Raw genomic sequence first — 16,538 nt, 5'->3', positions numbered from 1 at the left:
AAAAAAACACGAAAACTTTGGAAACCTAGATGTTTTTTTGCATGGATGAGAGTGCAAGTTTTAAAGCCTCATACCAATGTATTAGCACTGTGTTGGACAGGTGATGATGTGGGCTTATTTTGCAGATCAGGATGGCTTGCAGTCATTAGGTCTATGACAAACTAACACTGTGTACCAGTAAAATGCAAACCCATGTGTCTAATAGACAAAGCTTGCATCAAACTGGACCACTCAAAAGGTAAATGATCCAAAACGTTATCAGGAACTCTAGATTTATTTATATTAAATAAATAAGGTATGAAATATATTGTAGTCAATGTTTTGGTGTAGAGTTAAAATATATTTTCTGTTCTTTTTACAGTAAGAACAGTTCATATTTCCGTTCATGAACAAATCATCTCTGGTGTCATTTTTTTTTTTTAAGGATAGTTTCTGTGGACTTGTGCAAGTTAATAATTATGATCTGCAACTCTTCATGTGTCGGTGTGGGGGAGGCTCATTTTCTTCGACTGTCCTGCACCGTCGGGCATGAGCTCACTGGTGTCAGGGGCTGTCTATAAGAACGTCTGAATTTCCCTGATTTGAGAGGCTACCTGGAGCACACAGGCTCTGCTGGTGACACATCCTTAATGTGCAGAAGACGACAGGTAGACAAGGCAATACAGGTACCTAAAGGCCATTAGAAATGTGCAGGAAAGGACTAATGAAGATGCTGGGCACTACCTGCCCAGACAAAACACAATTTATTCAGTAGAGATCTCAGGTAAGGCCGAAGTGCTCTATATAGTTGTCAGACAAATGAAACTTTAGATTGCCGTGAAGGCAAATTAATTGACAGCATCTCTATGGTGACCAAGAGGTTGTTGCATCCCTGCGGTGACAGTAGTATCATATGTGCTTCTTTTTTTTTTTTTACCTTATAGGATTGAAATCCCTTTAGAGAACCAATCTCTGTGAAGCCACGGCAGGATTGTCTGGATTTCGGCTCTCGTTTCTGCAAATGGTTCAATATGCTGTTCAAGTGAGACTTAAGAGCTACACATGAAGGTCATCAGGGTGTGATTTCAACCATTCAGGCTTCCTTCCCTCGAATTCGACTGAAGGAAGAAATTTGTGCAAAGCAAGTGCACACAGAATATTGCAAATAAAAGAATTGATTTCATAACTGTTGAATAGAAAATGTAATTCATATTGACCCCTATCAAACTATTTCGTGTCTGCCTCACTTTTCATTGCCGTAAAATATTACACAGTCCTGCATCACCTTTATTCACATCTCATACTGTGACATAGATGCTTTGACCTCCAGTTAAACTAAGCTGCAAAGTTTTTTAGAAGTGTTACAAAAATATTTGACATGCAACTCAGAGATGCCATATATAATGCAGATATTTGCTACTACCTTGTTGTGTATGTGTTCTGTTTACATTATTGAAGATTTACTCACATATACATGTCTAGACTTGGACTACTGTTATATCCTTTCCAACATTCATACAATTAACAAAACAGCTGCACATCATTTGTGGCACATAGATCAAACATACAACAGGACTTGACATTTTACCAAATGCTCCTAATTTGTCATGATATGCCAACATATGTGGTGGGATACGAAACTGTACGACAGCACCTTTCTTATATGTAACACTACAGTGCATCAAATGCTAAAGTTGAGAGGTTATTACCAAAATGCTTTTCACGTTATTTGCAAATCCCTTATAATCAGGGATATAAAAATTGACACAACCTTTCAGTGTTAGATGAAAAAATAATTGAGTGATTTAAGTCATTAAGTTCAAATCATGTTGAGAGTTTCTGACGAATGTTACCAAGTGACAAATCACAATGTGTGCCAGGATTTCATCCTTTATGCCAAAGGTAATTTCAATATGATGTCAACTTCTTCTCCCCCAAAGGGCCACGTCCCTATTGGGCCGAAAGCAGGTGCTACAATTTGAAGGGGAGTCAATGCAAGTTATGGGGAGTTTGGTGGAATAAAATACTTAAAATAATCACGGACAAGGCAAACAGAGACAAGGCATGTTAGGTAGTCACTGACTGGACAGGTTATATCAAAAGCTTTGAAGTATTAGCACCAAAGCATGTAACTGTAGCCTGGCTCCCCTGAAGTGGATAGACGACCTTGGACCTTGCGCAGGGGCCAAGTGTTGCATCTGAATGTGGATGTGTTGGATCTATCCATAAATATCTTAACAGAAAATGGTAGAGAAATATATGCATTCAGTAGAAAATGTATTCTAGTTTTGATGTGGCCTTAATTGATGTGAAAAAATTGGCTCTAATTCAATTCAGTTACATTTTAGTTATATAGTGACATTTCAAAACACATTTTATTTATATAGCGCCAATTCATGATTGCAAGGCACCTTGCAAAGTCAATTCAATGAAATTATTCAGAGATTGGTCAAAAGGTTAATAAACGTCCCTGCACACGGTTGATACTTTACTTCACTGTTGCAGTACATACAATACAGGGTTACAATGCAAAGAAATAGTTCAACTTATTCACTCTTTTTAAAATTCAGAAAACAAAAGTAATAATCAGAGGCTTGATTTGCCCCAGTTTATAAAAGATTACTGTGGAAGGCACAGGGGTTTTAAAGGTTGTATTATTTGCCATACTGAGACTCTAATAAAGTCTAACCCCAACAAAACAATTAGAAATCATCACTTTGGATGAATGTTAAATTATATCACATGGATTGTGAAAGGTTCTGTTACTAAAAATGTAATTTGCCTAAGTGTTTGAGCTGTAAAAACATCCATCCAAAGAACTATTTTTTACATAAGATCTTTATTTCAGCAATACAGTTAGAAAACCCATATATCCACTTTGTATACCAGTTTATTTCTTATCAGGGTTGCACTGTTCTCTAGTCATGATTGGGAAAACACATCCTGGTCGCATCCACAGTCCATCACAGAGACACAGGACAAACAACACCAGAAAATCAGAGAACCCGATATTCAGCCGGACACAGTGTTGTGTTTTAAAAGGTTTATTGAAATAATTAATCAAGCCCTGGTGCAGGCATGTAAACCTCTGCAGAAATGTGGTGAGGCGAAGAGTGGGCTGCTCACAGCGGGAGGTGAACAGGAGACAGGACTGAGGTTAGAGAGCAGTGCATGAAGCCGGCTTAGATAGCTGACAGATCCAAAAGGCTTGGCTAGGTTTGTGGTCGTGAAACAGTCCAGGTCAGTGTCCAGAAAAACAAAAGCTGATGAAGTGTCCATGCAAGGGCAAGGTGAGGCAAGGAAATCCAAGAAAAAACGAGAACTTGGTCAAGATCAGACATGGCAGGCAAAGAATGCTGCACATCAACTCACACTTAGGCTTTCAGCAGTCTGACAATGGGGAGATGTGGGAACCCAGAAGATAAAGGCTGAAGAACAGAACTATTCCTGCCGCCTGGACAGTTGGATCCTTTTTCTATGATCTCAAATCCATGCAGCAAAAGAAATGTGATTTATGAATGGTCAACGTGAGATCATGGAAAGCTCATCTTTGCTGATTTGTGATGGAAATGTTTTGTGAAAGGGCTAAAAATGAGGGTGATGGCAAAGAGGCCTTCCAGCCAAAAAGTCCTGGAGCTCATAACCGTAAATAAATGAAATTGTTCAAAAAGCTGTTCAGCAAATATAATAAAGTGTTGATTGCTGTAATGCCATTACAGATTTGTCCATTGGATGTTTAGAGTTATATGTGTAAATAATTTTTGACACGTTTTAATACAAGCGAACAAAAAAGATTTACACCTTTTTCTGTTTTTGGTAACCTTTGAGAGTGTCTTCTCTTATTGCCTATCAGAAACAAGCTTATTGGTTGAATAAGAATATGTTTAAATCTGCCAGAGGTGTTAATAAGTAAGGGTTAGTACAAAGTGGCTATGAGTCCTTGTGTGTACAAAACTGACCTGTTTACACAATTTTATATTTCAACCTCAACCTGGTAAAATAAAGGTCATATATAATATTATAAAGCAGATGGCTGAACCCATGATACTTTGGATGAAGCCGTAGTGGGGATATAATTGTTTTTTTAACTCTACATGACAGAAGAAAAATGCAACACAAAGTCATTCCAACTTTTTAAAGATGTTGCCATGACCTTCAGGTTCTTCTTCAAATCAGATCAGGATTTAATAGATTTTCAAGTAATGTCATATTTTCTTCAAAATGTGAATATTAGGATTTCACATTCTTGTTATCGTTTGGCATTTTAAGCGTGGATACAGAATTCAATAATATGTTGACTTATTGTAAAACTAGATATTTTTCTTTCAACAAAGACAAAACCCATTTTAAAATAACAGATCCATTAAATCAGAGCAAACACTTACTGTCACCCGTCTCTACAAAAAAACAAACAAATGTAAACCCACATTATGGTTGGAACAAGTTCACATCAGTCACGTGTTTGTCTTGTAGAAAGAGAGAGAGAAAGAGAGACAGAGAGAGAGAGAGAAAGAGAGAGACAGAGAGAATATACACTGAGCAGACTGTTAAAGCAGAAAACAGGGGCTGTTATGAGAATGAAGGTTTTGATGAAAACAGACAAATAAAGCAGGTGTTGGTTTACAAAAGAGGCTATGCAAGAAAAATATATACATGAAACAAATTGGATGTTTGATTATACAAACCCAGTGACCTTGGGAAGCCACTCATGTTTAATAACTGGGTGGTCATAACTCCATTATCATTTCTTTTACAAGATGAAGGCGTACATGAATATGTTCTTTTTTTCTGTAATACAATAGTGGGTACACACAGTGAGGGGTGGAATTTTAGCATCTGGGGTGTGAACCTCCACTGCCATCTATTGGTGGCATTTCAAATCAAAATACTTTCAGCAGTCTTCCTCTAAGCTGTGGGAACCCTGCTGTGTGACATTACTGTGATCGCCCTAAAGCCCATGTGGCAATGAAAGAGTCGGTACATATTTTTCTCTGTGAAAAACTGTGTTAAACCAGTTCTGTTAAAAAGGGTTTATTTGACCCCACATTAAGCTGCTTTGGCATATCATACAGTCATGACAACATACAGCACATTATGTGACTCAGAATGAAAGTTTTCACAACTATCTAGTAAAAGGAACATTTGCTTAAGAGAGGTGATCATTTTTACGTGTCGAGATGTTGCCTTATCAGCATGTGAATCTACGCAGCAGTGGCTCTCCTTTGAAAAACACAATACTTGAATTAAACAATCAACATTTTTATTTACTTAAAAAAATGATAAAGACATACACTGGCTCATCATAGGTTTCTCACAGATTTGTCTGCATGCAGATGTGTTCTTTACGTCTACCTATAAATGTTTAATACTGAAGCCAGTTACACACTGCAAAAACAGAACTAAAAATAAGTAAAATTTTCTTGAAATTACTGTATTTGTCCTTGATTTGAGCAGGTAAATAAGACTATTTGCCAATGGAATAAGATTTTTCCACTTAAAATAGGAACAATTCATCTCCATCATCTTATTTCAAGTGCAGGATGTCTATCTATAAGTGGCAGACCTGTCACCAGAAAGTGCTTCAGGAGAAATCTTGTGAGCATGTTGTGGTTACAAACACAGTAATTAACCTTTCAGTCTGTTCCTTTCTCTTTTCAATCGTTTCACAAGGTTGTCCAGTTGCTCTACATGTACTGCGAATCCATGATGTCCAGATATTTGGCATCAATCACTCTGGGAAGCACGTTGGTCCTGGGATACAAAGCACAACATCTTACATGGATTTCAAAAAAAAAAAAAAAAAAAAAAAAAAAAAGGAAACAGCTTCTCACGCTGAGCAACTGCAGCCTAAATAAACAATGTGAAGGCAACCCATAACACCACTAGAATGTGTTGTCAGTAATTCCTCCTCATAAAATAGCATTGCACAGTAATGCATAGGTTCAGTCTGATGTAAAGTCCAAAACCCTGATTCCTGTTCTTGTCTATTTAATTGTATAGTATATTTTTATTCTGGTAACCTTTTCTTCTAAAAAATAAAGACTTATTCCACAACTGCAGTAATTGTGGCTCATATTTTAAGGGTCAAATCAAAGCATTGAGCAAGCTGGATTTCAAGCTCAACCAGAGGCTTTTTAGAGCCCCCCCCCCCCCCCCTCCCCTTCTGGCTGTGAGTAGCTCACCTGATGGGGACCAGCAGGATCATCAGCAGCGGAAACACCATCTTCATGTAGGGGAGAGGATACATCCCAAATGCACACAGGATGATCAGCTGGATCATCTGCAGAGCTGTAAAGTAGTGCACTTTTCTCTGAGGCACACGGCGTATGTAGTGGGTGGGAGGATAAGATGTCTAGACAGACAGGAGGTGAATCAGAAGGTTAATATATGCTTTTTAATTACTTTATCAGTTCATTTCTATAAGGGCAGTTGCCCAGGTTGGCATTAGAAGGGGTGCACACATGCCACCATATTTAAAAATGAATAAAGGATAATGTTTTTTACGTCTTATTTGCTCCATAAATGAGTTCTGTTTTGCTTATTTCTATGTGTAGTTATTGGTAGGTAGGCACCCCGCTGTATTGCATTTGCTGTTCAGTGCTGACATTAGAGACAGCCCATTACCTGACTAGGGCTGCACATTTTCCCGCACCATACATTTAAGATTATTTCCTGGATTTTGATTTTTATGTCGTTGTCAATTACATACAAAAGGAGGTGCTCACCCAGGGCGGCGTTCATGCTAGAACCACCACAAAAAAAACAGATGATAGGAGAGATTGTTTAAATTTTCGTCTCTAAAAGTTTGGAAACTTTTTTTGAAAGTGAAAATGTCTTTCAACAGAGTGTATCACTGCTGTACTATTTGAATAGGGAATATATTGACATGTCTGGCAACAGTACATTTTTGAATGGTGCCCCAAGTTTAAGGTTGGCATAATGTCCTTAAAGCGTTGCTTTGTTGGTGTTTTTTTCGCAAATAGTATCAAGGTTTGACATGTTTCAAAATGTATTTCAAATTAACTCTGAAGGCCACAGTAAATATTTTAACCAACACTCAAAAGAGAATACATTACTCCAGTTTAATCTCTTTAATTTAGTTATTGGTTTACTTCCTTTTTTTTCTGTGGTCTAGCCCCTGCATATATCTCTAGCGTTCTAGAAGTCTATGCCTCTTCTCACTGTCAGAGATCATCCGGTCAAAAGCTGTTAATAGTTTCTCAAACAAGTTTAAAGACCAGAGGGGATACATCCATTCGAGTCGCAGCACCAAGCATGTGGAATATGTAGCCTCGGTCTTTGCGCTGTTTAGATTCTGTTGATTCTCAGCTCAACTCCACTTTGTTTATCTAGCACATTAAGATACCACTTAGTTGGCTGAAGGGCTTTACACCCCAAAAAACTGGTGATTGAAAACATAACGGAATGAAAACAGTAAAAGTAACAGGCACAATAAAAAAGGAAATAAAGAGCAGATACTCAAAAACAAACAATAAAACCTCAAAAGCCAACATGTCAAACTGGGTTAAAAAAAAAGTCTGATATGTAAAGATAATTTGTTCCAGAGTTTTGTTTTTGATGACATTCTAGGACGTTCTCTTCCCACTTTTGCTTTGGAACGACTAATAAAAATTGATCTGCCGACCTAGAGCGAGAGAGAGAGAGAAGCGGCAGATAAAGCCAATAAACTGCTGCTAAAAGTGGGAGAAACGTGCTCTCGTTTTTTTTGGTTGCAGCCAAAAGACGAGCAGCAGCATTTGGACCGGCTGTATTCCAGCCACTAAAGTTTCAAATGAGTTGTGATAAAAGCAAAGATTAAAATTTCAAAATAAAGTTGTGACAGGAATGGTTTTACTTTGGTCAGCTGCCTCAGTTAGAAAAAGCTTGACCTGACCACAGATTTAATCTGAGCATCAACGTTAAGATCAGCAATTCTTTTAGGAAGCAGCTAAATACTCCTTCATTAAGACTGGCTTTTAACTACTTATTTTACATGGATGATGTATTTATTTTGTATATTTTGCTTGTTACTGTAAAGCATTTTTTGTGGTTTTTGAACTGTGAAGGGTGCTATATGGAAACAGTTCACCAGTTTACTTAAGAATCCAATTATAGTTTGACCAGTGTAAGCATTTTACACTTTGGACCCAAAATTAAAGTTCAGCCATTTACAGTTTAATTCATATTTCCTACAGTGCTTATATTGTGTAGAGAGCTGGGAACATGCAAAAAAAAAAAGCAATGAAAATTTACTTTGGAGTGCAGTGACTGATACTTTTCAAACAGTTGTTTCACCAAGGCTGTCCTGGGCGATGAGCCACAACACCCATATGAAAATCCCGCTGATTTTGTCTCACAATGATTCGGTTATTTCACAAACATGAAATGCCTCATTAAAATTAAAAGTCTTTGTTATAGCACGAGAAGCTGACATGCTGGGTATGATGTGAATGTCTCTTGTCTTCACATCGTTATTATCATCATAACCAGAAAATGCAGTTCTTGTAAATTTTCATCTAAGTTTTAATATCTTTATAGTTTAAAAGAGTTTATGTATTTTTTTTCTTTTTTGTTGTTACCTTACTTTTTTATACACTATTTTTGAGTCGAAGTACTTGTCATGATCTTAGTAGTAATTATGTACACAGCAGGTGAACCAAACCGTTTGCATGGTATTTATGCTCACCTGCTCCTTAAGCAGCAGGGTCATGCGATCCACCATCTGATTCCCATCAAGCGAAGTGGCTGCAATGTAAAGGAAGAGGCCATAGAGGACAGGTTTGGGGATCCACTGGAGAGGAATGGGTAGCATGAATGCAGACAGGCCGATCAGGATGTTTGCTGCAAGTGAGGTCAGACGCGTCTCTTTGACGCTGACGATCCTATTAGGACAGAAAGGGAGCAAAAAAAGAACCAGTTTCATCAGAACACCAACGCTCATCTTGGTTTATAGCAGTGGGTGTCTCGTTTTAGTGGTGACCGAATTAAAATGGAAAATAGTGGCAGTTTTAACGTGAAAGGAAATTTTAGAATGAGGATTAAAAAGGGATTTGTTCCATTTGTTAGAACAATTTTTTTAAAAAAAATATCCTCTAAGAAAATAAGCAAATTTCTGATTGAATCCTGTTGGAGAAATAAAATCATAAACAGGATTTTTAAGTTTTGTAACTGCTCTAAACCAATAATAAATAATCATAAACAAACAAAAATCACAGAAGTCTATCAGATAAATTCTGGCCTCAATAGACTATTATTGAGAAAAATACATGTTGAAGGATTTTCAGCCTTCTTCAATATAAAAATGTAGCATACAACATCACTATTTTAATTGTAAAGATGATTGAAAGACTTCACCATAACAGCAGCAGCCCTTTATTTAACTGGGCCAATTCTTTGCAGTCTGTGGACTAACTAGTGAAGTTAGTTATTTGTCGATGTTGTCAACTAAGAAAGTAGAGCACATTGGCCCAGTTCTAAGGTCCTTACACCGGCTCCCTGTATCTTGGAGAATAGACTTTTAAAATACCTCTGTTAGTCTATAAATCACTGAATGGCTTAGTACCTAAATACACTACATACTTAGTGGTCTGTATCAGCCCTCTAGACCACTAAGGTCTTCTGGCTCACATCTATTCTTCATTACCCAGAACCACAACCAGACACAGAAGCAGCATTTAGTTTTTTTTCGCACTATCTGGAAAAAAAACTCACTTTTACAGAAAATTGTGAAAGTGTTCATTTGTCTAGAGTTGACTTTAAATGTTAATGTTGAAGTTTGTAGTCCAACTTGTCTTATACAATCTGACCTGCTGCTAGTATTCCAACGCCTTGTGTTTGCCTCTGTAATGGTTCCCTCTGTCTCTGTATTGCTTTTATTTCCTCTGTTTTTTTTTGGTTCATATACAGCACTTTGAATCATCTTGTTACTGAAAAGTGCTTTATAAATACACTTGCATTGCCTTGTATTGTTGTAATAAGGCCACTTTAAATCCAGGGCTTTTCATCATAAAGTGCAATTCAACAAATCTAACTTATAGAAAGAATGGATTCTGGAGAGGTTTTAACAGGAGTAAATAATATTCCAGGCTTTAGACACCTTATAGAGCACTGTAAAATCCATCATTGGAAAATGAAAAGGTTTAGCACAACAGCAAACCTGCCAAGACTTCCTTGCACCTTATTTGACAGGCCAGGCAAGTAGATTCATTAATCAGAGAAAAAAAAAAACTTAAGAGGGCCACAGTTCTTCTAGAAGAGCTGCAGAGATATGCTGCTCAGTTGGGAGAATTTGTCAAACAATGACGACTAGTTGCACCACTTAATAAATTCAACCTTTAGAGTGACAAAAAAATGCAGTTGTTAAAGAAGGGCTTTTAGAAATCTAGCTTGCAGTTTGGCACAAGTCATGTAGGAGATGCTAAGAAAGATGTGGCAGAACACGCTTTGGTGAGATTAAACCAACACAATATTTGGGGAAAAGGCGTAACTGTAACAACTGCATATCATCCTGGACACACAATCCCCAGAGGGAAGTGGTGGTGGGGGCACTGTCCTCCTGTAGGGTTTATTTTCTTAAGCAGGGAGGGATTTTCTGCAAAGAAGGACAGAGCTAAATAGAAGGCAATCCTGGAAGAAAATCTGTTAGGCCCTCAAAAAACTTTGGTCTGGTAGAGGGGTCCGAGACCCTAAATCAATTTTATCCATAATGTTTTATTTATGCATTTTGGACACAAGAGTTAGGGAGCTCGCCCTGTAACCGTCAATCCCCTGCTCTGACCCACTCAGTTGTTGTGTCCTTGGCTAAGAGGGTGTATGGCAACCCTGCTTCTGTCAGTCTGGCCCAGGGCAGCTGTGGCTATAAACATGGCTCACCACCACCACCACCACCACAGGGTGTCGATGTAACTCTACTGACTGCAGTGTAAGTGCTTTGGGGATCGTTGGACTATTCAAGTACAAACCAATGTCAAGTACAAGTACAATGTTTATACCATTTTCAATTCATTCAATTCAATTCAATTTTATTTATATAGCGCCAAATCATGAAACATGTCATCTCAAGGCACTTTACAAAGTCAAGTTCAATCATATTATACAGATTGGGTCAGATTATACAGATTGGTCAAAAATGTCCTATATAAGGAAACCAGTTGATTGCATCAAAGTCCCGACAAGCAGCATTCACTCCTGGGGAACCGTCGAGCCACAGGAAGAGTCATCTGCATTGTACATGGCTTTGCTGCAATCCCTCATACTGAGCAAGCATGAAGCGACAGTGGGAAGAAAACCACCCATTAACGGGAAAAAAACCTCCGGCAGAACCGGGCTCAGTATGAACGGTCATCTGCCCTCGACCGACTGGGGGTTACAGAAGACAGAACAGAGACACAACAAGAGAACAAAAAAAGCACAGAAGCACACATTGATCTAGTAATCTGTTCTACATTAGATGGTAGTAGCGGGTGAGCCGTCTTACTCTGGATGATGTCACAGTTAACAGAACGCACAGACCAGGTGTACCTACTATGAAGAGAAAAGAGAGAGAACATAAAGTTAAAGCAGAAATGACAACACATAATGCATAATTGAAGAACAGTAGAACTCAATATAGTGAGAAATTAGATCCTGATATACTCCAGTAACCTAAGCCTATAGCAGTAAAACTATAAAGGTAGCTGAGAGTAACATGAGTCACTAGTTATAATTTTTGTCAAAAAGAAAAGTTTTAAGCCTAGTCTTAAAAGTAGACGGGGTGTCTGCCTCACGGACCAAAACTGGGAGTTGGTTCCACAGGAGAGGAGCCTGATAGCTAAAGGATCTGCCTCCCATTCTACTTTTAGAGACTCTAGGAACACCAGCAGACCTGCGGTCTGAGAGCGAAGTGCTCTGTTAGGAACATACGGGGTAATCAGAGCTCTGATATATGATGGAGTTTGATTATGAAGGGCTTTTATATAATTGAAAAGAATCTGTATCTCAGCTTGCTTGAGAGCGCTAATAAAATTAGCAGAACTGTTACATATGGAGAGGGTTTGAAAGGATTTGGACTGCCTACTAATATTATTATTTGTTTATGTTTTTTTTTTTGGTGTGGGGGGGGGTCTTATTTTAACTTTACTCACGTTGTGTAGAGGTGGTCCGTTTTCTACATGCTGTTCCCTTTGGCAAGCTGACGGGCGTGTATGAGGGAGGAATGAGGAAAGGCAGCGTGCATCCATGGCAACCCCAGACAGGACATGAGGATGTTGATGAAGCCAGTCAGCATTAAGTCCCAGTGGAACGCTGTACCTTTTAACAACCTGGTGAATGAAAATGTGCATACACACACACACACTTGTTCGGCAGTCTAGAAGCAGCAGTCCTTTAGTTCTAAATCAGAAGCTATTACGAATGAGATTGGGCATAATTTATGTCACACTTTCTTGTCTTGTCCACTGTATTCAAACATAAAAGTGGGGCCTTACTTGTGTTCTGGTACGTGTGTCAGTGAGATAACGATGTTCTGGTCGATAAAGATTAGCAGCGCAAGGAGGAAACCTAGTCCGACCGCGCTAAGAGCCGTCAGTCCTGACAGCTTTTCAAATGCAGGTTACTTGAAGATTGGACCATCATGGACACTGAAAACAGGAACTAACAGGAGAGAAAATATATTATCAACACATTCACAGCACACATAGCTCATGATAAAATAGGAAATTAAAACCAGGATCCTTTCTTGCATGCAGGCATTGTTTTACGAACATTAATATCTTGCCTTTTGAATATATCAAAAGCCACAGAAGCGTTGAATCACAAAAGGTGTTATGTGCCAAGGTTGCAAGTGTAAACCTCAAGGGTAATCTTCTATCAATGCTTTGATTCGACGGATCTGTACTCACGCTGTATGTCAATGAAAAGATAGGAGCCAATGAAGGAGAATATCACCACGGAGATAGGTAAAGCACAGTCAGGACACCACCTCTCTGATTTTACCGTTCAGATATGGGCTGCATGGGGAAGAAAGCATCACATAGTTTCTACAAACTTTTATGCAGTCTGTTATACGAGAAGCATCACACTGGTTGCCTGCTAAACTTACTGTTTATTAATGAGAACAACAAAATATGTGAAGTCATGAATGGCAGTAAATGTAATGAACATAACATTTCCATGTAGGTCATGTATATCTGAATCCTGGGATGTGTGACTACATATTTTTTGTATCAAAAAGCAGGGTGTCACAAAAATCCACTTGTGTACAACCCAAAGTACTTTTTCACTAAAACGTCCCTGCTGGACAGAACAAATGTGTAAATGTGTTTAGTGATTTAATGCACCATAATGATCTCTAACAGATGCTCTTCAAACTTCCCCAGATGGAGAGTTGGAAAGCAATGTTGCACAACTAAGGTTGTACTAAATGCTTAAATATATTACAATTGTATGAGGATTCTTTCAAGTTGCCTCAGATTATTATTCAGAAGGAAGCTGAAATTAAAGTTTGACTATTTACTATCCTGACATGAGCAAAAAGAGATGCTTTGAACTGAAAGAAACAGCTGACGTAATGCTCCCCTCCTCCTGTTCTCATGTCAGCCTAAACTGATGTGCAACACGAATGAAATATTGGCTTTTACTTAGGAGGTATTTAAGGGGTGGTGCACTCTTTTTTTAAACATTAATGCCCGAAGTCGTTGATTTCTATTAAAGAGGAATGTTGCACTGACTTTAAATCAGCGTTTCTTCTCAGACCTGTTCCTTAAGGCTCACTGTCCTGCATGTTTAGGTGTTTTCCTCGTCTGCCACACACATGACTTAAATGAATAGGTGATTAACAGGGTTCTGCCGCACCTAATAGCATGCAGGCGATGATGCTATCATTCAAATCAGGTGTGCTGGAGAGGAGGCACATCTAGCATGAAGGACAGTGGGCCCTGAGGAAGAGGGTTGAGAAAACACTGCTCTAGAGAGAGCAGTTCTGTCTTGTAAGCCATCCTTTATGCTTTTCACCCCAGGTTATAGATGTTTACCAGGATAGCTTTTATGATGCATTTTTGCAATTCCAGTGTCTAGCAAAAATACCATTGTAAGGATGAGACAGGCTCTATGTCCCAGAACTTAATATGTTTTTAGTGGAAAACACGCGAAACAAACCCCAAAATGCAAATGTGGATATAAATGCCACTCATCAAGAAAGAAGTTCTAGCTCCAAAAAGGAAATCTCAATTAATTTTGAAATATTAATACCTGGATACATTTTGGGTGGTCTTATGAATGTAAAATTGAAGTATATGGCCATACTTACATAATGAGAACATTTTGCATATGTTGAAGTGTCAACTGCTTTAGGCACTACTTGAATGTTATTCATATAAATATAAAATAAAGTAGCTTTCTACACCATTGAAATCCAAGCCAGATATGCAATAGTTTGGTATTCCTATTAAGGAGAAACTAAGTATGAGGTTTTAGTATATTTTATGCAAAGTTAAAAGAGGCCATCAGTGAATAATTTTATCAAACATGAGAAATATAAGCCAGTGTGTGGTCAAACCATACCTCCTCTTGATGAGGTAGAGTGCGTAGCCCAGCCACAAAGTCCCTAACATGAGCAGCAGACAGAGAATGGGCCTTTCTCTGGTGCATTCCACCAGTGTCTCCGGCAAGAACACTAACATTTTCTCTGTTTGATGTGACGTGTTATACTGTGGCACGGTTGTTGTCTGGTTCTCGATCTTCTCCAGAATCTCATTAATCTGCTGAAGCACCACTGTGCTGTTCGTGGTTGCCAGTGTTGGCCCATGGTAGAAGTGTTCAAAAACTGTGGGCAAACACATGGAGAGAAAAAAAACCATAGTTTGAACAAATTGCGATAGAAACAGTGCTAGCCACTGCTCCACTGTGCAGCCCTATATCAAACCATTTTGTTTTTATTCTCCATTTTTGTAACTTCTTACTTTCCAGCTAACTGTAAAAATGTTTTTTTCTGCTAAGAGATAAACTGTAGTTAAAACAGAAAAATCAGAAGAATGTCTGCCTTTAGTCAATATGGAGGCCCCAAATTGCCAAAATCGAATATAAGATATGTAATTTCTTAATAAATACATATATATGTGATTATTTAAGTAAACTTTTAGAAAAGATATTGAATACATGAAAATTATGCAAAAAACTATTTGAATGTTCATATTTAAGTACACAATTTACTTAAATGTCTATTTTTTATTGATTTTGGTATTTGTTTTATTTTGTATTAATTATTCCTATTCCACGCTGCAGTCACTTCAATCCCCTACCAGCCACCACTCAGCACCATAATCATCTTAACCTGCTGCCACTAATTACCTTTAAGTGGTTCCACCTGGTTCACTGCCTGTATACCTGCCTTACTCAACCACTCCCTGCTAGAACGTCATGTCTTGTCTGCACTGCCTGAATGTTGCTCCCGGTCTTCCAGACTCTAGAGTTTTCTGCAAATGGCCTGTCCTCATTAAGTGTGGATTACTAGTGACTGTGTGCTCGTTTAGTTTGCGCTACGTTCCTGTGTGTGCTGCTGCCAGCTCTCCCTGCTTTGGTGAGCCATCGGCCTGCATCGCCTGGTCAAGTCAGTTCCTACCATCGTCACTTTGCCATTAACATTCATCAGCCGATACAGTCATTACCTGTCCTGACTCCTATCATCGTCATTTCCAACAATAAAGGTTTAAAGACTAGAACATCTCTGTGTCTGTTCGAATATCATGTTCTCCACATACAACCATTTCACTCTGTGCTACTATCCATCAGAAAATGATGTATATGGTCACAATTTAAAGACATTTTAATAGTAATTACATTTTGTATTAGTTATATTTCAAAAGTATAGCTAATTAAGTATTCAAGTCTTTTTAATTATTTCATTGTCCTGAGTGGCATATATAATGAACCACAATTTAATTGGCCTGACGTTGAGCTCCTACGCATTTCCACAATCAGATCTAGGGGTCTATTTTGTTTATTGGTTTAGGTTTTTGTCATGATGGACTGTAGCGCAAGAAATAAAATACAATTTAAACAAGGTTTTTCAAATTAAATTATGTAGGTGTATTTTAAATTGATGTATTGAAATTTACATAAATCTAAATGCATATTAGAAAGAAAATGCATTTTCTATGTATTTACATGTAGTACATTTTTATTTGAATAATCAAACATGCCAAGTTTTTATCCATAACTTTATTATTTTGACACTTTTGGCCCTCTGTACGTCAGAAAACTACATTGTGATAACTAATGTTTTCTGTTTTTTTCATTTTCTATATTTCACACCCAGATTCACAACATGGCCAATGTATTCTGACCTTTTCTGGACTTACTTTTGACAGTGCCTTTCACTGCATCCCCAACAAAAGCTATGGAGATGAATAGTGCAATGACCTCTTCCGTTGAGCTATGAGATAAGGAAAACAGAAAAAAACACAAGAGCTTCTGTTTTATCTTCTTACTTTTGCAAACACAGACAAAACAGCCTATTCAAGGCAAACTATGAGCAGAATGCAGACAGAGAACAGCGACCGAAGTTAGTGAGAACAGAACCCATT

General features: G+C 38.1%; 1 pseudogene; it reads right to left on the bottom strand.

Moving 5' to 3' along the window:
* Positions 1-5,531: 5,531 nt before the first annotated feature.
* The window catches only part of LOC118557526, a 12,680-nt pseudogene continuing 1,673 nt past the window's right edge, over positions 5,532-16,538 (bottom strand).

This window comes from Fundulus heteroclitus, chromosome 23, assembly GCF_011125445.2.
Source record: "Fundulus heteroclitus isolate FHET01 chromosome 23, MU-UCD_Fhet_4.1, whole genome shotgun sequence".
Lineage (NCBI taxonomy): Eukaryota > Metazoa > Chordata > Actinopteri > Cyprinodontiformes > Fundulidae > Fundulus > Fundulus heteroclitus.
Note: the sequence above shows the minus strand (reverse complement) of the source record. Positions and strands in the feature narration are given on the sequence as shown.